Source organism: Rutidosis leptorrhynchoides, chromosome 3 (assembly GCF_046630445.1).
Source record: "Rutidosis leptorrhynchoides isolate AG116_Rl617_1_P2 chromosome 3, CSIRO_AGI_Rlap_v1, whole genome shotgun sequence".
Taxonomy (NCBI): domain Eukaryota; kingdom Viridiplantae; phylum Streptophyta; class Magnoliopsida; order Asterales; family Asteraceae; genus Rutidosis; species Rutidosis leptorrhynchoides.
In genome coordinates this window covers 531,580,710-531,605,338 of record NC_092335.1, presented here as the reverse complement: position 1 = coordinate 531,605,338, position 24,629 = coordinate 531,580,710, and the positions used below count along the sequence as shown (strand labels likewise).

The 24,629-nt window shown below is 36.2% G+C and overlaps 1 pseudogene; it reads left to right on the top strand.

Moving 5' to 3' along the window:
- Positions 1–734: 734 nt before the first annotated feature.
- LOC139901933 (myosin-17-like) overlaps positions 735–24,629 on the top strand; it is a 67,430-nt pseudogene continuing 43,535 nt past the window's right edge.

The following is a 24,629-nucleotide window of genomic DNA, read 5'->3' as shown; positions in this document are numbered from 1 at the left end:
ACTTGAACTTTAACCCGAAACAAGCTCCTTCCTCTTGGATTTAAGCTTTCTCACTCAAAAATTCAAACTCTCTCTCTAAAATTAAAGTGAAGATGATAAGGTTGTTGGAAATGGAGTAATGAGGCTCCACAATCTGACCAAACTGCCTTTAATTCGTCCACATGTGCAATTACCAAAATGCCCATCAAAATATCTGAATAAAAGGGCTGAAACAAGGCTACAGTAAGGGTGCACGGCGAGCTCCCTTTGATGTGCGCGGCGCGCACGAAGCTCAGATCACTCTCTGACTTTAGTTTAACCGCACAATCAATCCCACACTTTAAGTACACTATTTACACTGCTGTACAAACTGATTAGGGTCTTACACAAACAAATACTCCATAACTTAAACTACAAAATACTATAACTTCGAAATCCCTTTGATCGCTTTTCTCGTTCTGCCTCAAACAAATATACAGTGCTCTAACGCATGAATTTATTCATCAAACATGTATCAAAACCACGATACTAATTCAATTCAACACACTATTCATATTACATCAAATCAATATGAACAATATACAACAGTAAAAAAAAAACCTAATTTCAATGGAAGGCATGAGTTATATATCCAATAAAAGTTACCATATAGACCAGCGCCCAACGATTCTCGATCGGTTCAATTGACGAACGAAATAAAGTAGAAGCAACTGATTTCGTAGTAGCGTTTTCAAATAATAATAATAAAATCACTAATGCCGATTCTCGATCGATTTAAGGTTTTATTGAAGGAACAGAAGGATAAAATTAGGGTTTTGGCGGTGAGAATGAATTACCAGTTCTGAGTATTGAAGGCGGTGATGATAATCCGGTCTTCTCTAAATCTATTCTCGATAACTTCCATGTACAAATTTGCCTCTCAGGATCTACTGTAGTTGCCGAAACGGTGGGAAGGGTAGGTACAGTGGTATCGTTAGTGTTTAATAGTGAAACTCAGGCGAGTCATCGGAATCGAATATGAGATTTATTAATTAGATCTTAGTGTATCAAAGTGCAAAACAACAATTATAAGATTTTATATATAAAAACTGAATTGTGAATATGTTGATGGCGAGTTTCGTATATAACCCTTTCAGATTTATACGTTTTTTTATGTTACGGAGTATTAGGTAGCTGGTACATAATCTATATTAGAAATTTATTTACATTTACATATATGATGAAAATATGAAAAGGGAAAATATAATAGAAGGGTAAATTAGGTACTTTAAAAATATTAATAACACGTCTAAACAATGTGTTCCTACCAATTTAAGGTGTCAACACGTCTAAATAATAACATATTTAGACGTGTTCCTCCTATTTGATCAACTAGACGTGTCAACACATCTAAATAATATTGTTTATTAGAGGTGTTCCGCCATTTTTATCAACAACACGTCTAAATATGTCAATTAGACGTGTCAACACGTCTAAATAATATGTTAATTAGAGGTGTTCCGCCTTTTTTCCAATTAGACGTGCCCATTTATTTATATAGACGTGTTAATTTATTAACACGTCTATATATGGGGGTCTAAATAAGGATAAATGTAGTAGTGTAACAATTAATCAAAACGTCAAACATCATGATTACGGAAGTTTAAATAAGCATAATACTTTTATTTCATATTTCATCGTACCTTTATTCACTGTCATTTTAATTACTGCAATTTACTTTATCGCAATTTAAATTCTATCATTTATATTATCGTCATTTATCTTTACGCTTTATTTAAAATCGACAAACCGGTCATTAAACGGTAAAACCCCCCTTTTATAATAATAATACTACTACTTATATATATATGTGTGTGTGTGTGTATATATATATATATATATATATATATATATATAGTTTTAAAAATATAGCGTTAAACTTGGCTAGCTCCCTGCGGAACGAACCGGACTTACTAAAAACTACACTAATGTACGATTAAGTACACTGCCTATAAGTGTTGTAGCAAAGGTTTAAGTATATCCCATCTATATAAATAAATAAAACTTGTGTAAATTGTAACATCCCGCCTTTTTCTGTTTATTTTTCCTTTATACTATTTCAAACTCCGTTATATGTTTATAACATCTCCCGTTAATACGCGTTTCAAAATATCTTGTGTAGGTAATTTAACGCACCCGATTCAAAGTTGAGGGACTAGTTTTGCCAAGAGGCCAAAGATTTGACTAGGTCAACTAGTCAAACCTTCAACCTCATCCACTCATCATTTTCTCATTTTCTTTTCTCTTTTCTTCTCCTACTTTCACATTTTCTTTCAATTCACCACATCAAGGAATCATCATCCATTTAATTTCTAGCAAGCTTCAATTCAAACAAAATACATATTTGGAATCCTTGCAACATCCTCTTCGATTCCATACCGATTTCATCAATTTTGGGTAACTTTCTAAAATCACTAATTTTATGTGTTCTTGAGATTTTTGAGTTAAAAGGTTGTTGATTAGTGTCTATGGCTCAAGTCTAGTATGATTATGTGATTTGTATGCTTGTTCTTGTTATTTTGATGTAACTAGTTCATATTGAAAGATAACATGCTTAACCTTGAGATTTGAGTGTTTATATGTTGTTAGATGCTAAGACTTCATGTTTTAATTATGCTCCTAGTGTTACTAGCTTTATTTTGATGTAAAGTTTGATTAAGGAAACCTCCTAAACTTGATTATGAAATTTGGTGAATTTAGTTTAGGGTTTGATGAACTTGAAATGAATCTTAGATGCATTGAATGATTGTCATGTTGTTTTGTTTGCGTTTAGTTGTATTGTATGCTTGATTATCTTCAAAACGGCGTATTACACATGTGCATTAATTTCCCGAATCATAATATGGCATTTATGAACTTGGAGTAATAAATGATGAGCATTAATGGTGATTTTGATATGAGTTTGTTTGGTTTTGATTGAGTAAATGCGTTTAGTTATTCTCCTTGTCAAATTACCTTTCTAATGATATATGATATGCGTTTTAAGTGTTTTCGGTGCATGAGATGTGTTAAATTGTATTTTGGTTCGTGACTTGGACCATTTTTCTGCAAACTGCATGTTTCCCAGGTATTGCGCGCCGCGCATATACCCGCGCGCCGCGCAGAATTAGAAATCCCAGATGTTTGCCTTCGTGGTTAAGTTCTGACCAGGATTTACACTTGGGTGCGCGCCGCGCAACCCATAGCGCGCCGCGCATACTGCCCAGCTCATTTTGTCTTTGTTTTTCATGTCACAAAAATGTTTCCCGCTTTACTATAACCCCGTTTACCATGAAACTTGACTATTATGCTCGTATATGACTTCTCATCATGAGAAAATTGTCGGACACCCGACCCGACCCCGTTGACTTTGACTTTGACCAAGTTTGACTTTTAGTCAAACTTAACCAAACGATTATACAATCGTTCTAACATGCTTAACTACTTGTGTCGTGCATGAAACTTGACAAATTGATCCACGTGCTATATTAATCGAGTCGTAACGAGCCATAGGAATAATTGAACATCTTTGACCCTTCGTGACTATCGTTATTGATACAACCTATTTGTTTAGGTCAAGACTAGCATTGTTTCTTGCACGTTTACTTGTCGAAGTACTTTTTGGTTCGTGCATACAAGGTGAGATCATAGTCCCACTTTTACTCTTTTAAACTTACTTTTGGGATGAGAAAACATAAACGATTCTTTTGAACTAAGTGAACACAAGAACGGGAAAACAAACATTCTACATACGAGTTTAGAACAAAAATCCTCAATCCGATTATCATTAGTTACATCAGATGGTGTAAGTGAGAACTTATGTTATATGGCCATATGGGTTGACAACCCTCATCTTTGACGGTTCGCTACCGTCTACGGATGAAATATATTTTCGGGAAACAGTGTTGTTCTAGCACTAATTTATGGGGTATTCAACGGACGGAATGTTAAGCTTTGATAATTGGGTGCTCGTGAATATTAACTTTTAGAATGTACTATGACTTTATCAATATTGCAACTCTTGTGGTTCAGCTTGCTTTTACTCATTTACTTATTTAAACCTATGATTTCACCAACGTTTTCGTTGACAGATTCTCTATGTTTTTCTCAGGTCCTTGAACTTAGGTGATACATGCTTCCGCACATACTTTTTGATACTTGCATTGGATGTCGAGTATACTTGCATACGTGGAGCGTCTTTTTGGCTATTTTAAACTATGTCGCACGTGTTTCATATGAACAATAACTTTTGTTATGTACTTGTCTTGGGAATTACTTTTGTAAACATTGAAACATCCTTTATGAAATGTATGCGACATATTTTCGGTCAAACTTTGTTATAAATACTTATAACCATGTAATGGGACCATACGTAGACGACGCCGTCACTTGACGATTTGTCGGGGTCGCTACAAGTGGTATCAGAGCCTTGGTTGTAGGGATTTAGAGTTCATTAGTGTCAACCCCGAGTCATAGGGTACATTGGTGAGTCTAGACTACAACCGGCATATAGACTTGACATAGGAATTACCTGACTACTTGTGCATTTATACTCGAACTCTCTTACTCATATCTACTCTTATTCTATCTTACTCTTGCGTTATATGATTTAATTGACACGCCACCTTGACTATATGTAGTAATGTCGAATGCACATATGAATTAGGGTAATATAATTTCCGGGATTATATTACGGTGACTCATATGAACATTCCGACATTATGACATAAAGAATTTAAGGCGAGTCAAGGATAATTTTTCTCTCTATCTTTATTTCATATCACGGTTAGTATTATTTAGAATACTAACCAACAGTATTCTGGTGTTTTGAAGGAACAATGGCTCGTCGACGCGCCCCTCCCGAAACTCCCGAACAAGCTTTGCAACGCATGATAGCCACCGCCGTGGATGCGGCCATGGCCGGTCACTCGTCCAACAACAACAATAATAACAACAACAACCAAGGAGCCAGTAACTCTAGCGAAGGGTGCTCCTACAAAGCTTTCATGGGGTGCAAACCTCACTCTTATGATGGAACCGGGGGACCGGTTGTGCTTACTCGTTGGTTTGAACAAACCGAGGCCGTCTTTAGCATAAGCGGTTGTCGGGACCAAGACAAGGTCAAATACTCCACCCACACTTTCTCCGGTGTTGCTCTCACTTGGTGGAACACCTACGTTCAATCGGTGGGAACCGATGAAGCTCATGCCCTTTCTTGGGCCGATTTGAAGGAAAAGATGATTGTTGAATATTTTCCGCGCGAAGAAACCCGCAAGCTTGAGCAAGAGCTAAGAGCTTTGAAGGCGGTCGGAAACGACCTCAAGGCTTACAATCTACGCTTCACCGAACTATCTTTGATGTGTCCTAGTCTCGTTAGCCCCGAATCTCAAAGGATTGAGCTCTACATGCACGGTCTCCCAAAAAGCATCAAACAAGGGGTGATGTCATCCAAACCCACTACTCATCAAGCCGCTATGAACATGGCCCGCCAATTAATTGAGACGGTTGACGAAATTGTAGTGCCAGCTCCTAAGGCCGAAGACAAGTCGGGTGGCAACAAGAGGAAATGGGAAGCCACTCCATCAACCAACTACAACAACAACACCTTCACCAAAAAGCCCTTCAACAACGACGGCAAGAAGGATTATGTCGGAAACTTACCTTTGTGCAACAAGTGCCACAAACATCATTACGGCGAATGTAACAAGCTAATTTGTCACCGTTGCCAAGGAGTTGGTCATAGGGCCAACAATTGCACAAGCACCGCCCCCGTCGCTCGAAAGGGGCCCAATCCTCCAAGGACGATCACTTGTTATGAATGTGGCCAAACGGGCCATTATAAGAACGAATGCCCGAAGAAGAAAGCCAACCCCAACAACCGAGGCCGAGCCTTTAACATCAACACCGAGGAAGCCCGAGATGACAACGAACTAGTCACGGGTACGTTTCTTCTCAACAACACTTATGTTACTTGCTTATTCGATTCGGGTGCCGATAAATGTTTTGTGTCTAAGACTTTGACTCCTACTCTTTGCACTCCACCACACCCTTTAGATACTACTTATTCCATCGAAGTGGCCGATGGAAAACTCTTAAGTGCCGACACATATTACCGGGGGTGTACTTTAAACATTTTGGGTAATGAATTTGAAATTGACTTGATACCCATGGAACTAGGAAGTTTTGATGTAATAATCGGTATGAATTGGATGGTCAAAAATAAATCTCACATTCTTTACGACCTTCACGCAATCCGAATTCCTATCGAGAACGGTGAACCCTTGATTGTCTATGACGACAAAAATTTCACCGGACTCAATCTCGTTTCATGCCTTAAAGTTCGAAAGCTACTTCGCAAGGGTTGTTTCGCAATTCTTGCTCACATTAAGAAAGTCGAGGCCGATGAGAAGCGTATCGATGATGTGCCAATTGTTAGTGACTTTTCCGATGTATTTCCCGACGAATTACCGGGTCTTCCACCTCATCGACCGGTTGAATTTCAAATCGATCTTATTCCGGGAGCCGCACCCGTAGCACGTGCGCCATATAGACTCGCTCCATCTGAATTACAAGAATTGCAAAGTCAAATCCAAGAGTTACTCGACCGTGGTTTCATTCAACCTAGCCATTCACCATGGGGCGCTCCGATTTTGTTCATCAAGAAGAAAGACGGATCCCTACGAATGTGCATTGATTATCGTGAACTAAAAAAATTGACGGTTAAGAACCGATATCCTCTTCCTCGCATCGATGATCTTTTTGATCAACTACAAGGTTCTCGTGTATATTCAAAAATCGATCTCCGTTCGGGTTATCATCAACTAAGGGTTAAGGGGGAAGATGTCTCCAAAACCGCTTTCCGGACTCGTTACGGTAGTTACGAGTTTCTTGTCATGCCTTTCGGTCTCACTAACGCACCGGCGGTGTTCATGGATCTCATGAACCGCGTGTGCAAACCTTACCTCGACAAATTCGTTATCGTGTTCATTGACGATATTTTGGTCTATTCTAAAAGCGAAGAGGAACACAAAGAACATCTCCGACTCGTGCTTGAACTCTTGAGAAAAGAACAACTCTATGCCAATTTCTCCAAGTGTGAATTTTGGTTGAAGGAAGTTCAATTCCTCGGTCACGTTGTAAGTGATCAAGGCATTAAAGTCGATCCCGCAAAAATCGAAGCCATTAGTAAATGGGAGACTCCTACTACTCCTACTCAAATTCGTCAATTCTTAGGTCTCGCCGGATACTATCGTAAATTCATCAAGGATTTCTCCTTAATCGCTCGCCCTCTAACCGCGTTAACTCACAAGGAACGAAAATTCGTTTGGACATCCGAACAAGAAACCGCTTTCCAAATCTTGAAAACTAAGCTAACCACCGCTCCTATCTTGTCACTTCCCGAAGGCAATGATGATTTTGTTGTATATTGTGATGCCTCGAAAAACGGTTATGGGTGTGTACTAATGCAACGAAAGAAAGTCAATGCTTATGCCTCTCGACAACTCAAAGTCCACGAACGAAACTACACGACACATGATCTTGAACTCGGTGCCGTCATATTTGCACTTAAGTTATGGAGACATCATCTTCTTGGTACCAAAAGTACTATCTTTACCGATCACAAAAGTCTCCAACACATCTTCGATCAAAAGCAACTAAACATGAGACAACGAAGGTGGATTGAAACCTTGAACGATTATAATTGCGAGCTTCGTTACCACCCCGGGAAGGCAAATGTAGTGGCCGATGCCTTAAGTCGAAAGGAAAGAACGGTACCTCTTCGCGTCCGAGCATTAAACATCACCATCCACTCCAACCTTAATAGCCAAATTCGGGTAACTCAAGAGGAGGCTCTTAAAGACAACCACATCGGGCGTGAACTTTTAAACATTCTCGTCTCTCGATTCGAAGTTAAGAAGAACGGACTTCGATATTACGCCGGAAGAATTTGGGTGCCTAGATACGGCGATTTACGAAACCTCATCCTAGACGAAGCCCACAAATCACGATACTCGATTCATCCCGGCGCCAATAAGATGTACCATGACCTTAAAGAACAATATTGGTGGCCGAACATCAGAAAGGAAGTTGCTAGATACGTTGCCAAATGTTTGACTTGCGCTAAAGTCAAAGCCGAACACCAAAGACCGTCTGGGTTACTTCAACAACCCGAGATCCCGCAATGGAAGTGGGAAAGGATCACGATGGATTTTATCACCAAATTACCGAAAACGTCGGGCGGTTATGATACTATTTGGGTCATTGTCGATCGCCTCACCAAATCCGCGCACTTTCTCGCCATGAAAGAAACCGAAAAAATGGAGAAACTTGCACAACTTTACATCAAGGAGATCGTAGCCCGTCACGGTGTACCTTTATCGATTATCTCCGACCGAGATGGTCGTTTCATTTCTAGATTTTGGCGCACTTTACAAGAAGCGTTGGGAACGCGTTTAGACATGAGCACCGCATATCATCCTCAAACCGATGGACAAAGTGAACGTACGATACAAACCTTGGAGGACATGCTACGAGCTTGTGTTGTTGATTTTGGAAAAGCTTGGGACAAGCACTTACCTCTCGCCGAATTCTCTTACAACAATAGTTATCATGCGAGTATCCAGGCCGCACCTTTTGAAGCGTTATATGGTCGAAAATGTCGCTCTCCTCTTTGTTGGGCCGAAGTGGGTGACGTGCAAATTTCCGGGCCCGAACTCATTCACGAAACAACCGAGAAGATTCTTCAAATCCGAGATAAGCTTCGGACGGCCCGGAGTCGTCAAAAATGCTATACCGACAAAAGACGCAAGGACCTCGAATTTCAAGTCGGTGACCGCGTCATGTTAAAAGTCGCACCTTGGAAAGGCGTCATCCGTTTTGGGAAACGTGGGAAACTAAATCCACGGTATGTTGGTCCTTTCGAAATCTTAGAGCGTGTTGGGACCGTTGCGTATCGTTTGGATCTTCCGCCTCAACTAAGCTCCGTCCATCCTACCTTTCATGTATCTAACTTGAAGAAATGTCTTGCCGAGCCCGATATCGTCGTCCCTCTCGAGGAACTCACTATTAATGACAAACTCCACTTTGTGGAGGAACCGGTTAAAATTGTGGACTACGTCGAGAAGGAATTAAAACAAAGCCGGATCCCGATTGTTAAGGTTCGTTGGAACGCCAAAAGGGGACCCGAGTTTACTTGGGAAAGAGAAGATCAAATGCGAAAGAAACACCCTCATCTATTCCCGGTTCCGGAATCGTCGGATTCCGAGGAGGAAACAACGATTACTACGCCTGCTTAAATTTCGGGACGAAATTTCTTTTAAGGTGTAGGTAATGTAACATCCCGCCTTTTTCTGTTTATTTTTCCTTTATACTATTTCAAACTCCGTTATATGTTTATAACATCTCCCGTTAATACGCGTTTCAAAATATCTTGTGTAGGTAATTTAACGCACCCGATTCAAAGTTGAGGGACTAGTTTTGCCAAGAGGCCAAAGATTTGACTAGGTCAACTAGTCAAACCTTCAACCTCATCCACTCATCATTTTCTCATTTTCTTTTCTCTTTTCTTCTCCTACTTTCACATTTTCTTTCAATTCACCACATCAAGGAATCATCATCCATTTAATTTCTAGCAAGCTTCAATTCAAACAAAATACATATTTGGAATCCTTGCAACATCCTCTTCGATTCCATACCGATTTCATCAATTTTGGGTAACTTTCTAAAATCACTAATTTTATGTGTTCTTGAGATTTTTGAGTTAAAAGGTTGTTGATTAGTGTCTATGGCTCAAGTCTAGTATGATTATGTGATTTGTATGCTTGTTCTTGTTATTTTGATGTAACTAGTTCATATTGAAAGATAACATGCTTAACCTTGAGATTTGAGTGTTTATATGTTGTTAGATGCTAAGACTTCATGTTTTAATTATGCTCCTAGTGTTACTAGCTTTATTTTGATGTAAAGTTTGATTAAGGAAACCTCCTAAACTTGATTATGAAATTTGGTGAATTTAGTTTAGGGTTTGATGAACTTGAAATGAATCTTAGATGCATTGAATGATTGCCATGTTGTTTTGTTTGCGTTTAGTTGTATTGTATGCTTGATTATCTTCAAAACGGCGTATTACACATGTGCATTAATTTCCCGAATCATAATATGGCATTTATGAACTTGGAGTAATAAATGATGAGCATTAATGGTGATTTTGATATGAGTTTGTTTGGTTTTGATTGAGTAAATGCGTTTAGTTATTCTCCTTGTCAAATTACCTTTCTAATGATATATGATATGCGTTTTAAGTGTTTTCGGTGCATGAGATGTGTTAAATTGTATTTTGGTTCGTGACTTGGACCATTTTTCTGCAAACTGCATGTTTCCTAGGTATTGCGCGCCGCGCATATACCCGCGCGCCGCGCAGAATTAGAAATCCCAGATGTTTGCCTTCGTGGTTAAGTTCTGACCAGGATTTACACTTGGGTGCGCGCCGCGCAACCCATAGCGCGCCGCGCATACTGCCCAGCTCATTTTGTCTTTGTTTTTCATGTCACAAAAATGTTTCCCGCTTTACTATAACCCCGTTTACCATGAAACTTGACTATTATGCTCGTATATGACTTCTCATCATGAGAAAATTGTCGGACACCCGACCCGACCCCGTTGACTTTGACTTTGACCAAGTTTGACTTTTAGTCAAACTTAACCAAACGATTATACAATCGTTCTAACATGCTTAACTACTTGTGTCGTGCATGAAACTTGACAAATTGATCCACGTGCTATATTAATCGAGTCGTAACGAGCCATAGGACTAATTGAACATCTTTGACCCTTCGTGACTATCGTTATTGATACAACCTATTTGTTTAGGTCAAGACTAGCATTGTTTCTTGCACGTTTACTTGTCGAAGTACTTTTTGGTTCGTGCATACAAGGTGAGATCATAGTCCCACTTTTACTCTTTTAAACTTACTTTTGGGATGAGAAAACATAAACGATTCTTTTGAACTAAGTGAACACAAGAACGGGAAAACAAACATTCTACATACGAGTTTAGAACAAAAATCCTCAATCCGATTATCATTAGTTACATCAGATGGTGTAAGCGAGAACTTATGTTATATGGCCATATGGGTTGACAACCCTCATCTTTGACGGTTCGCTACCGTCTACGGATGAAATATATTTTCGGGAAACAGTGTTGTTCTAGCACTAATTTATGGGGTATTCAACGGACGGAATGTTAAGCTTTGATAATTGGGTGCTCGTGAATATTAACTTTTAGAATGTACTATGACTTTATCAATATTGCAACTCTTGTGGTTCAGCTTGCTTTTACTCATTTACTTATTTAAACCTATGATTTCACCAACGTTTTCGTTGACAGATTCTCTATGTTTTTCTCAGGTCCTTGAACTTAGTTGATACATGCTTCCGCACATACTTTTTGATACTTGCATTGGATGTCGAGTATACTTGCATACGTGGAGCGTCTTTTTGGCTATTTTAAACTATGTCGCACGTGTTTCATATGAACAATAACTTTTGTTATGTACTTGTCTTGGGAATTATTTTTGTAAACATTGAAACATCCTTTATGAAATGTATGCGACATATTTTCGGTCAAACTTTGTTATAAATACTTATAACCATGTAATGGGACCATACGTAGACGACGCCGTCACTTGACGATTTGTCGGGGTCGCTACATAAATTGTATCGTATTTCGTAGTAAAAATATAAATATTTCGTACACCTCCGCTCGCACATCAGTTCTCCAACGGCAAGCCAGTTGCGGCTTGTCTGATTTACAAAAGCCTACTCCATTGGGGGTCATTTGAAATTAAAAGAACTAGTGTCTTTGACCGCATAATCCAAACTATTGGTGCAACTGTAGTGGTAAGTGTTGTGTTTTATTTTGGTTCTGTTATAGTGACTTGTATTGATGATCAAATCAAAATAAGTAAAAAATCAATGGAGCTGATTTTGCATTTTGTGTGATGAAGGTCCCGGGCAGTAATGATGTGTTAGTCTACTACTGGTTATGTAACACATCCACATTATCTAAACTATTTCAACACATCCTTAAAGTAAGTGGAGAAGCCTATGTGACTCTACAAAATGGAATGTCATCATCAGCCTCTCTTTTTACAGGAATGTTCCAAGTATGTTGGTAGTATATAACATTGAATTTATGATATATTTTTAGATGTGTCACTTTCAGTAAAGTCTTAAACTTTGATAAATTTCTGGGATTGTGGGCATCTCCTCGATCAGAGTACTGGTCAAGTGGAAGCCAAATATCCCGCTATGTTGTTTACAGAGCAGCTAACTGCAGTCCTTAAAAGGATATATGGAACGATATGTGACAATTTAAAGAAAAATATATCTCCATTACTTGGATTATGTATTCAGGTAAACTATTCTTATGCTCCGCCTATGTATAATTAATATGAGTTCAGGTCTCCACGTATTCACATGTAGCCTAATTGATACAGGCCCCAAGGGAATCGCGTGTAAGGTTAGTTGACGGCCAGTCCGAAGCTAATATCGCCATTGCTCAACAAGCATCGATTGCTCATTGGCAGAGCATTGTCAAAATCCTTGATAGTTACTTGAAGACAATGAAAGCAAACTTTGTATGTTTTAAACCACAAAACAACATAAATGATTGAACTTGCTTGTATTAAAATATTTCTACTTTCTGAATTTGATTTACAGGTACCCTCGTTTTTGGTCTGCCAAGTATTCACACAGATATTCTCGTTTATCAATGTTCAGCTATTTAACAGGTAAATGAAGTTAATTAGTGTATGTATATTCGTTTACTTGAAACGTATATATGCTTGATGATTGTTATTTCTTTTTCGATGGAAGTCTTCAATTGAGACGTGAATGTTGTTCGTTTAGTAATGGTGAATATGTGAAGTTGAACAATGTTGTTGTTATGCAACTGAGGAAGTAAGCATATATGTAACACCCCGCCAAAATCGCCATTGACGCAGATGTTAACTCTGGTCCCAGTGCTCGGCTTGACTTCTAAGTAACAGTTTAGTTCTACAGCGGAAGCAATATATCTAAGTACATGAGACAAAACATGCTTAAAAGTGTCAACCAAAAATGGTTGAGGGAAACAACATAGGTTTAATAATTATAACAAGTTTTAGACCACAAGATTTAAATAAGCAGTTTAATCAGTTCGGTAGTAGTGCTGGTGTATATGATATTGATACTAACCATTAGTTACCCTAAACACATCACGTTCGTGTCGTTCATCGTTATTATGTATCCATTGACCAGCGGTCATCCGGATAGAGACGTCACCCTCAATAGCGCTATCAGAATAACTAAGCTTGCCTTTATACGTAGCAACTAACGATATCATGGTAGGGATTAAGCATGAATCAAAGCATGTTAGCAACAGTTTGAACTAATCAAAAGAAAGTTTGAGTACTTGTGTCTAAGCGTAAAACAGTTTAAAAGCAAGCATGTGTCTCACCCCAAAAGTTCAAAATAAGTATATAAAGAAAGTTAAAAAACGGGGCTATGAAGTTCACCTTAATAGCAGATAGATATTCCACGCAAGTTATATGATCGGAGTGTTGAACACGGAGATCTCAACCTAGAGATATTATGTTCGATTAGTTAATGTCTAATAGACATAAAGTTTGTTTATTAATATAGTAAACTATATTAACAGTGACCGTTCTCGAGAAAAGTTATATTTATATAAGTGATAATATACTTAGTGTACTTAAGTGTTACTATATAAGTATGTGTATAGGTTATACCAATAATCTTAATAATAGTATTATTATTTACCTTAATTAATTACTATGTATATCTATCATTATATGTTACATCTATAAATATGCCTCTATGCTGATACATACATATACATATATTCTTTATTATTTTTATACATGTATGTATTTATAACTATATGATACATACATAGTAGGCGTATGTGTTACTTATATAATAGTGTAAGATGGTACATATACATATTACTTTTCATTATTATGTTTACTAACTTATGTATCTTACATAATGAACATTCATACATACATACACACGTACATATACATACCTATATATACATACACATATACATACAGTGTATACAAGCACATACGTACGTATGCATGCATGCATACATGTACATCATGATCATTATACTTTATTAATCCATAAAAAATCATAACTTTTTTTATCATAAACTTAACCTAACAACCTTAATCATCATTCCTAACCTTACTAACCATATACGTTTAAGTTTACAATCTCTATTAATCATCACCTTATCCTTCATTACTTCTTTTATCTTTTTAACCATCACCCTTATTCTTTAGCAAGTTGTTAATCTTCATGATCATACTTATCCTTATTAATTTTACATAAAATCATAATCTTATACTTAATAATTATCAAGTTACTAATACTTCACAATCATAATACTTACAATCTAGCTTGTTAAATCTTATAATTCATTATCTTCAACTTATTAATTACCCATTAATATCCATGATGCTTTTAAGTATTTATTTAGCTAGTTCATGATCAACATTCATACTTAATCATAATACTTATAGTTTAACAACTTAATCTCAAATAATCATAATCATATTCTTTTATCTTTTAATCATGTTCATCATATTTATAATGCTTTTAACTATTATTATTATTATTATTAACTAGTTTTATAATCATACTCAATCTTATTATTAGTTCATAGTTTTATAATTATTACTACCTCAAGATCATAATAACTAAAACATAAATTAATAAGTAACATTAGGTTAAGGTTCTAGGTATACCTTAAGAGTATTAAGACTAAGAAGAAGGTGGCAACCATGACCGAATAGAAACAGGAAATCCAGTAGCAAAAACGACCCAAACCGAAGGGTTCCTTGGGCTGTTTTGGTTCGACAGAACCAGCAGGAACAGCAGCAACAACCTCGAACCAAAAGGTGGCAATATGGGTCGGTTTTGGTGGGTGTTGGGTCACGAACAGATACAGCAAGAAAACAACAGAAAACGTAGCATCAATGAGCACTTTTGCGGCCTGTTTTGATGGCGAACTGCAGCAGGAAAAACAAGAGAATGAAGGCTGTTGAAGGCTTGTTTATGCGTCGACTTACAGCAGAAAAATAGGAGTAAAAATCAAACAAAAGGGTGGCGACTTGGGGTGCCTTTGGATCATCGATCAGCAGAAAGAAAAACTCAGCTGCAGTAGCACAAACAGGTGGCCTGGTGGGCTGTTTTTGGACGCGCAGAAACAGCAGCAAAGCTGCAGCAAAATAGCGATGGATGAGAGATGTTTTTGTGGCGGTTTGGGGGTCAAATACAGCAGCAAAAGCTGCGGCTTTGGGGCTGTCTTGGGCTGCAAAAATCGCAGCTTGAGAGGGTGGTGACAGGCCGTTGTAAACAGCAGAAAAAGGTGGCAGATGAGTTGCCAAAAACGCAGCAGGAATGGCGATGGAGTGGGCTGTTTAATCGACTGAATTGACAGCTGGGTTAGGGGTTTAGCTCTACAGAAAAAAATTGAGGGAATGCAGGTGATTTAATCCTGGAATTTACGATGGCTTTATATAGATTTTTGGAGTTTCCTAGTTGCACTATGATTCTTGGGGATTAAGGAAAGTATTAGAGATTAACTAGGATTAAACAAGCTTAGTGATCAAGTTTGATTTCTAAAAAAAAAATCCCATGCAGCCGACTATTTGATACACATTCCATTTATTTCTTTTTTTTTTACGGTTTATCCTATTTATTTATATATATTATCTTTTTATTATTATTAATATTAGGTTTGTATTATTTAATTACATTTTTATTTATTTATTAGTCCCTAATCTTGTATTAGTTGTTGATTAGGTTCATATTGGTTTGTATTAATTTTTATAGCTTATGTAATGTCACTTTTAATTATTAATATATAGTTTATATTATTTATTAAGTACTAGGGTTAGGGTTTATTACTTAATATTAAATGGTATTATGGTTTTGTAGTTAATAGGTACGGTTAAGTGTAGGGTTTTATAATAATTACAATCATTTAATGAGAGTATAAATGTTCGTTTGTCGAAATGGATAACAACCCTAATGATGATGCACAGAATATGACATTGAAACCCTAAGGACAACTTGGTAAATTCAGAAGGGAAAAGTGAGGGTTGTTATAGTACCTCCCCGTTAATTTAAACTTCGTCCCGAAGTTTTAGGTAGGCTTCTCGGATGCATCAGCGGTTGAGTAAAGATGAGGATATTTCCGTTTCTTCTGGTCTTCTCTTTCCCAGGTATACTCGGGGCCTTGTCGTGAATTCCAACGGATTTTTGGCAATAGGAATTGTTGTCCTGTTTCAAGCGTTTGAATCTTTATGACCCTTAACTTTTACAGGTTCTTCTTTGAAATGCATCTTATTATCAATGCGAAAGTAATCCAAAGGAATAACAGGAGTTTCATAGGTTTTCTCAAAAAGAGAAGATAATGCTATTCACGCATTTCAGTAATTCGGATACATGAAGTTTTAGAAACATTACTAAGCTCATTTAAAACCTTGAGCGTTTTATGCCACAACACTAGAGTAGACAACAGGTAGGAGTTTGTGGAGATCACAACCATGAAGTTTGATGCATGGATTGTGTTTGTTAGAGATGGTACCAACTTTCAAATTCCGGAAGGTAACCATAGAGATTCCTAATGTGAATCGACGAAAGGAGATGTCAACTGGGCAGTCACTAATCAGGCTTATATACAAGTATGCCAGAATTACTGAGATGCCCTCAGGATGGTATGAGTGATTAAGGAAATATATCGTTCAGTGTATTATAATACATGCGAACTTATCCTTGGAAATAGTTTTTGGTAGCACGTTGTAGAATGTAACTTTATGATCATGATTTCAGTTACATGTCAAATCAGGGATCAAAACTTGACTAGGATAATGTCCAGTTGCAACCCACGAAGGAAGAAATATTTAGAGTAACCACATAAATGTCATAAATGTTTAAGGTAACTCCTTTAGAAAGGATATCGAGGATTTTAAATTATATTTCTGATAGAAACTGCACGAAAAGGTGTGATCTCTTAATGAGATAGATGTTCTCGCACAGATGGCGAGTCGATCTATCATCCACTTACGAGTTTAAGTGCGGATGAAAAGAAATATGAATCATTGGCTACAAGGAATAGTTTACACCGGGTGAGGAAATATATGAGAAATGCTTTCTTGTGCCAAAAAGATATTAAATCATAGAATTGACGTTTTACGAGGTTGCTGTGGTTTAGCCGTGAGATATCAGAAGGTAAAATCTTCTCAACGGTCAACCTTACAAAGGAAAAGTTAATGAGAACATAGATTTTGAATGATGAACTCAATGGTAAGTTTCGAAGGGCAAGAGGAATTGTGATTACTACGTGGTGTAGAATAATACAAAATTTTTTATATAAACAAGCAATGAAATTTTTTACAGAAGTTCGAGTCGTATAAGGTGACAATTTAAAAAGGAAGCGAAGTTCTTAGTAAAACTAGAGTTATGTATAACATGTACTATTTTAAGTAAAACATCTTTTGAATAAAAAGATTGATTTGAGAAAAGTGAGAGTATAATTTTATGTATTCTAGTCAAAATAAATAAAGGTAAATTTTATAAACATATACGATTTATAAAATTTGCACGAATGGTAGTAGATAAATTTATTTTATAAAATTTCGTGAGGATCGCACAGTAAAACAGTGTGTGTAAAATTTTAGTAACAGAATTTTCATATTTCGGAGGTTACGAGTTGAAAAAAGATCGATGAAGATCAAGTGAATGATTTTTGAAAACTTTGGGGATATTTAAGCAAAAATATTACGAGTTAATGAAAACCATTGAATTTAAATGTGGTTCAAGTTCTTGGAATTCAAAACGTTCATATGTGAAGCTATTGCTGTCAAGTGAGATATGAATGGTAGAGCTTGAAAACATGATAGTGAACGTGGTGTTTATAATATCTTCGTTTGAATATTCAAATGGAAATCTTGCGAGTGGTTGTCGCTTATCTTCGACGGGTTTCCTAATGGGTTTATGAAAATCTACACTAGGAGCGTAATTGTAGATAACAGGAGGCATGCTTCGAAGAAGTTTCGGGGGTGTCACTTCAAGTCACTTAAGAACATGCATCATTCCTTCCAATTAAGCGTCAAAGAGATAAGTTGTTTAAGAATGCCAAGCTTTACAACTTTTATGGCATAGGAGAATTTATTAATCTACTCATGGGTATGAGATAGATAGTTTTGATCGTAACGATCTCTTCGTATATCCGTAAATCAAATGATAATTACCCTTCATGTAATAACATTGAGATTTTTGAATGAATGGTTTGGAAATTTTTCTTTGATTCACTTTCTATTCCATATGTCATGATATTGGAATTTCTATATGAATTACCGTAATATAATCACGTCGGCCAAGCGTCATTATATTTCACTAATTCATATTTCCATTCCAAGGTCACTCCATAAGGTCAGGACACGTGATCAAACTTAGATTGTTGACGTGGGAATGTTGAGTCATGAGTGACATCCCTTCGTGTGAGTCAAAGAATACTTTGAATCACAATGGCGAAGTCAGGTCATAAGATATGTATGGTTATGATAACAATCACACACTAACCGATCCTTTGGAGTCGGGATCGGGCAAGATGATAGGGTTTGGCTTGATATCCTTAGGAAAGGATACAGAATATAGAAAGAGGTAAAAGCATGTACTAAGATGAATTGACATTATAAAGATTAAGGGAAAGCACTTAAAACTAAGGCAGGAAAGGTTATAGACCTAAAGATTGCTAAGGCACCCACATAAGGCACACATAGAATGCAATCCTGGTTCTCTATAACAAGTCTTGGCTCTCCTAAATTACATAATGAGATAGGTATGGTGGCATTCTATTGTTGGAATACAAGTAAGTCATGGCTCTTATTCTAAGAGTCAGACGTGTAAAGATAGTTCCTATAGCAAAGTGTTTTCTAAAGATTTGAATGGTATAGGAATTCTAGGCATAACAAATATAAGTGAACTTAATGCACATAATCTAGAATGTAATGCAAATAATCAATGCAAATGAACAACTCGGTTATAGACTAGACTCACTAATACATCCTAACTATTCATGTTAGTCACACTAATGTAACCTAGTTCCCTATAACCAGAGCTCTGATACCAACTGTAACACCCCGCCAAAATCGCCATTGACGCAGATGTTAACTCTGGTCCCAGTACTCGGCTTGACTTCTAAGTAACAACAGAGTTCTACAGCGGAAGCAATATATCTAAGTACCTGAGACAAAACATGCTTAAAAGTGTCAACCAAAAATGGTTAAGTGAACAACATAGGTTTAATAATTATAACAAGTTTTAGAACACAAGATTTAAATAAGCAGTTTAATCAGTTCGGTAGTAGTGCTGGTGTATATGATATCGATACTAACCATTAGTTACCCTAAACACATCACGTTCGTGTCGTTCATCGTTATTATGTATCCATTGACCAGCGGTCATCCGGATAGAGACGTCACCCTCAATAGCGCTATCACAATAACTAAGTTTGCCTTTATACGTAGCAACTAACGATATCATGGTAGGGATTAAGCATGAATCAAAGCATGTTAGTAACAGTTTGAACTAATCAAAAGAAAGTTTGAGTACTTGTGTCTAAGCGTAAAACAGTTTAAAAGCAAGCATGTGTCTCACCCCAAAAGTTCAAAATAAGTATATAAAGAAAGTTAAAAAGCGGGGCTATGAAGTTCACCTTAATAGCAGATAGATATTCCACGCAAGTTATATGATCGGAGTGTTGAACACGGAGATCTCAACCTAGAGATATTATGTTCGATTAGTTAATGTCTAATAGACATAAAGTTTGTTTATTAATATAGTAAACTATATTAACAGTGACCGTTCTCGAGAAAAGTTATATTTATATAAGTGATAATATACTTAGTGTACTTAAGTGTTACTATATAAGTATGTGTATAGGTTATACCAATAATCTTAATAATAGTATTATTATTTACCTTAATTAATTACTATATATATCTATCATTATATGTCACATCTATAAATATGCATCTATGCTGATACATACATATACATATATTCTTTATTATTTTTATACATGTATGTATTTATAACTATATGATACATACATAGTAGGCGTATGTGTTACTTATATAATAGTGTAAGATGGTACATATACATATTACTTTTCATTATTATGTTTACTAACTTATGTATCTTACATAATGAACATTCATACATACATACACACGTATATATACATACCTATATATACATACACATATACATACAGTGTATACAAGCACATACGTACGTATGCATGCATGCATACATGTACATCATGATCATTATACTTTATTAATCCATAAAAATCATAACTTTTTTTTATCATAAACTTAACCTAACAACCTTAATCATCATTCCTAACCTTACTAACCATATACGTTTAAGTTTACAATCTCTATTAATCATCACCTTATCCTTCATTACTTCTTTTATCTTTTTAACCATCACCCTTATTCTTTAGCAAGTTGTTAATCTTCATGATCATACTTATCCTTATTAATTTTACATAAAATCATAATCTTATACTTAATAATTATCAAGTTACTAATACTTCACAATCATAATACTTACAATCTAGCTTGTTAAATCTTATAATTAATTATCTTCAACTTATTAATTACCCATTAATATCCATGATGCTTTTAAGTATTTATTTAGTTAGTTCATGATCAACATTCATACTTAATCATAATACTTATAGTTTAACAACTTAATCTCAAATAATCATAATCATATTCTTTTATCTTTTAATCATATTCATCATATTTATAATACTTTTAACTATTATTATTATTATTATTATTAACTAGTTTTATAATCATACTCAATCTTATTATTAGTTCATAGTTTTATAATTATTACTACCTCAAGATCATAATAACTAAAACATAAATTAATAAGTAACATTAGGTTAAGGTTCTAGGTATACCTTAAGAGTATTAAGACTAAGAAGAAGGTGGCAACCATGACCGAATAGAAACAGGAAATCCAGTAGCAAAAACGACCCAAACCGAAGGGTTCCTTGGGCTGTTTTGGTTCGACAGAACCAGCAGGAACAGCAGCAACAACCTCGAACCAAAAGGTAGCAATATGGGTCGGTTTTGGTGGGTGTTGGGTCACGAACAGATACAGCAAGAAAACAACAGAAAACGTAGCATCAATGAGCACTTTTGTGGCCTGTTTTGATGGCGAACTGCAGCAGGAAAAACATGAGAATGAAGGCTGTTGAAGGCTTGTTTATGTGTCGACTTACAGCAGAAAAATAGGAGTAAAAATCAAACAAAAGGGTGGCGACTTGGGGTGCCTTTGGATCATTGATCAGCAGAAAGAAAAACTCAGCTGCAGTAGCACAAACAGGTGGCCTGGTGGGCTGTTTTTGGACGCGCAGGAACAGCAGCAAAGCTGCAGCAAAATAGCGATGGATGAGAGATGTTTTGGTGGCGGTTTGGGGGTCGAATACAGCAGCAAAAGCTGCGGCTTTGGGGCTGTCTTGGGCTGCAAAAATCGCAGGCCGTTGTAAACAGCAGAAAAAGGTGGCGGGTGAGCTGCCAAAAACGCAGCAGGAATGGCGATGGAGTGGGCTGTTTAATCGACTGAATTGACAGCTGGGTTAGGGGTTTAGCTCGACAGAAAAAAATTGAGGGAATGCAGGTGATTTAATCCTGGAATTTACGATGGCTTTATATAGATTTTTGGAGTTTCCTAGTTGCACTATGATTCTTGGGGATTAAGGAAAGTATTAGAGATTAACTAGGATTAAACAAGCTTAGTGATCAAGTTTGATTTCTAAAAAAAAATCCCATGCAGCCGACTATTTGATACACATTCCATTTATTTCTTTTTTTTTTACGGTTTATCCTATTTATTTATATATATTATCTTTTTTTATTATTATTAATATTAGGTTTGTATTATTTAATTACATGTTTATTTATTTATTAGTCCCTAATCTTGTATTAGTTGTTGATTAGGTTCATATTGGTGTGTATTAATTTTTATAGCTTATGTAATGTCACTTTTAATTATTAATATATAGTTTATATTATTTATTAAGTACTAGGGTTAGGGTTTATTACTTAATATTAAATGGTATTATGGTTTTGTAGTTAATAGGTACGGTTAAGTTTAGGGTTTTATAATAATTACAATCATTTAATGAGAGTATAAATGTTCGTTTGTCGAAATGGATAACAACCCTAATGATGATGCACAGAATATGACATTGAAACCCTAAGGACAACTTGGTAAATTCAGAAGGAAAAAGTGAGAGTTGTTATAATATAGTATATAGTTAGTTTACATTTTAGGAACCTTTTTTATGTAGGATCACAGGTCCAATAACTAACTCAAAAAACAATTCATAAACATTGACATGAGTTATAGTAAGAAAGATACGGAGTAATAAACATACTAGTGACAAAAGAAAAGGATAAAATCTTATGCCACATTTTTATTCATGAAATATGACGATATTTATAGCCTACCAAAATACAACTGCAAAATACACCAGTGAACTAAAGCACTACACCACTACTTTTCCTAATGAACCGTTACATGCACTACACGATCTTCACTTATACTCCCACGTGTAAAAACCCATTTAACTTATTTGCTACCTCCCATTTACTCTGACACTAATGAATTGGTCAACATAACACCAATTCAACTAGACAATAATTTACGTAGCACTTAACATAATTAAACTTAACATAAAATATTAAACCAAACTTAGGATAAACCAATTAACTCAACAATCACTCCCTTAATTGGTTTTTCCATCCTACCACACATGTAACATCTAACGTGGCTCTCCTGGACATGTTTCACACCATCTCGACTCTTCCCGGACACCCGACCTCTTCCTCGGTCAAGTCCATAGTCATCTCGGTTTAAACAGCCATAGCCACCATGTACACTAACGTGTGTTCTCATAAACCACCCCGACACCCTGCAGATTCTCGATTCCTTTTTTTTTTGTATACGCTCCTTTTGAAAAACTTGTTCTAAGAGCCTCTTACACCGCCCAAGAAAACAAGCCGAACACACTATCACGTTTTCTTGTACCTCCACCGGTTAGTCTATTTTCACGAACAAATTTTTACAACTCCAACTTTCCTGATCACTGCTCCAAGAAGCTCTTCACACCACTCAAGAAAAAAACCTGGCTACGAGCTATCACGATTTCTTGTCCCCGGTCTAGCTTCTTCTCACGAGTAACAGGTTCCTTGTTGGAACTACTCCCTACCTATCACGATTTTTTTTTACTTACATATATTGATTTATACAGTATGCAGGAACTGCTTGTGATGAGTTGAAGCATATTAGACAGGCTGTTGCATTCTTGGTTATACGTGAAAAGCCTAAAATGACCTTGGATGAATTAACCAACGAACTTTGTCCTGTAAGAAAATGAAAACCACTTTAAAATCTAAAAGATTAAGTAAATAGTCCCAAATCTTTTGTTTTGAATTCAAGACCTTGTTTGTCATACCCCAAATAGGGCTGGAGAAATATGACTTCACAATATCACAACACAAGTATGTATAAACGAGAACGGCTCGATATGAGACGTTTTAATAAAACAAAATTTGATTTGAGCGGAAACATAATAATGTTTTACATAATGAAATTCCAATGATAAGTCTAATATGTGAACTCCAATGCAACAGCTAACTAAGCATCATAGGACAGCACACAAGCTAATCTTCACCTGAGACAAACATGCTTAAAGTGTCAACACAAAGGTTGAGTGAACATCATAGGTTTAACAATTATAATAAGTTTTAGACCACAAGATTTAATTCAAAACATCAAAATATTCAATATGCCATGAGTTATAATATCGAACTAAACATTAACCCCTGACACTGTACGGGTGTCGGCAATCATTATTATGTACCCCCTTGACGATCACGCCAATGGGTAGAGACATCACTCTCAATAGGCCTACTCACAATAATTAAGCTTGCATAATTCCAATTCCAGCAATTAACGATATTATGGCGGGGATTTGCATGTAACAATAGATACATGTTTAATAAAAGTCTCACGAAATTGCATATCAAATAGTTTAGGTACTTGTGTCTAAATTGTAAATCATTTAAAAACAAGCATGTGTCTCACCCTAAAGTTTATAAAATAGTTAAGAAATAGTAGAAAGAGGGGCTATGAAGTTCACCTTAATAGCAAGTAAGAAATTCCACGCAAAGAAGTATGAACGGAGTATGTAACGGAGATCTCAACCTAGAGATATAATCTTTGATTAGTATATGTCTAATAGACATAAAGTTTGTTTATTAATATAGCAAACTATATTAACAGTGACGGTTTTCGAGAAAAGTTCATATTTCTCAAAAGTTTCTATATTTGAAAACTTACTATTTATGGAAAGCTTCCACTTATAGTAATCTTCTAATTTAAGAAGTTCGGGTTATAATTCTTAACAAAGATGTTGTACAATCTCGCCCAAACTTCGTTGCTAACATGCAAGTCACTCGAATGAT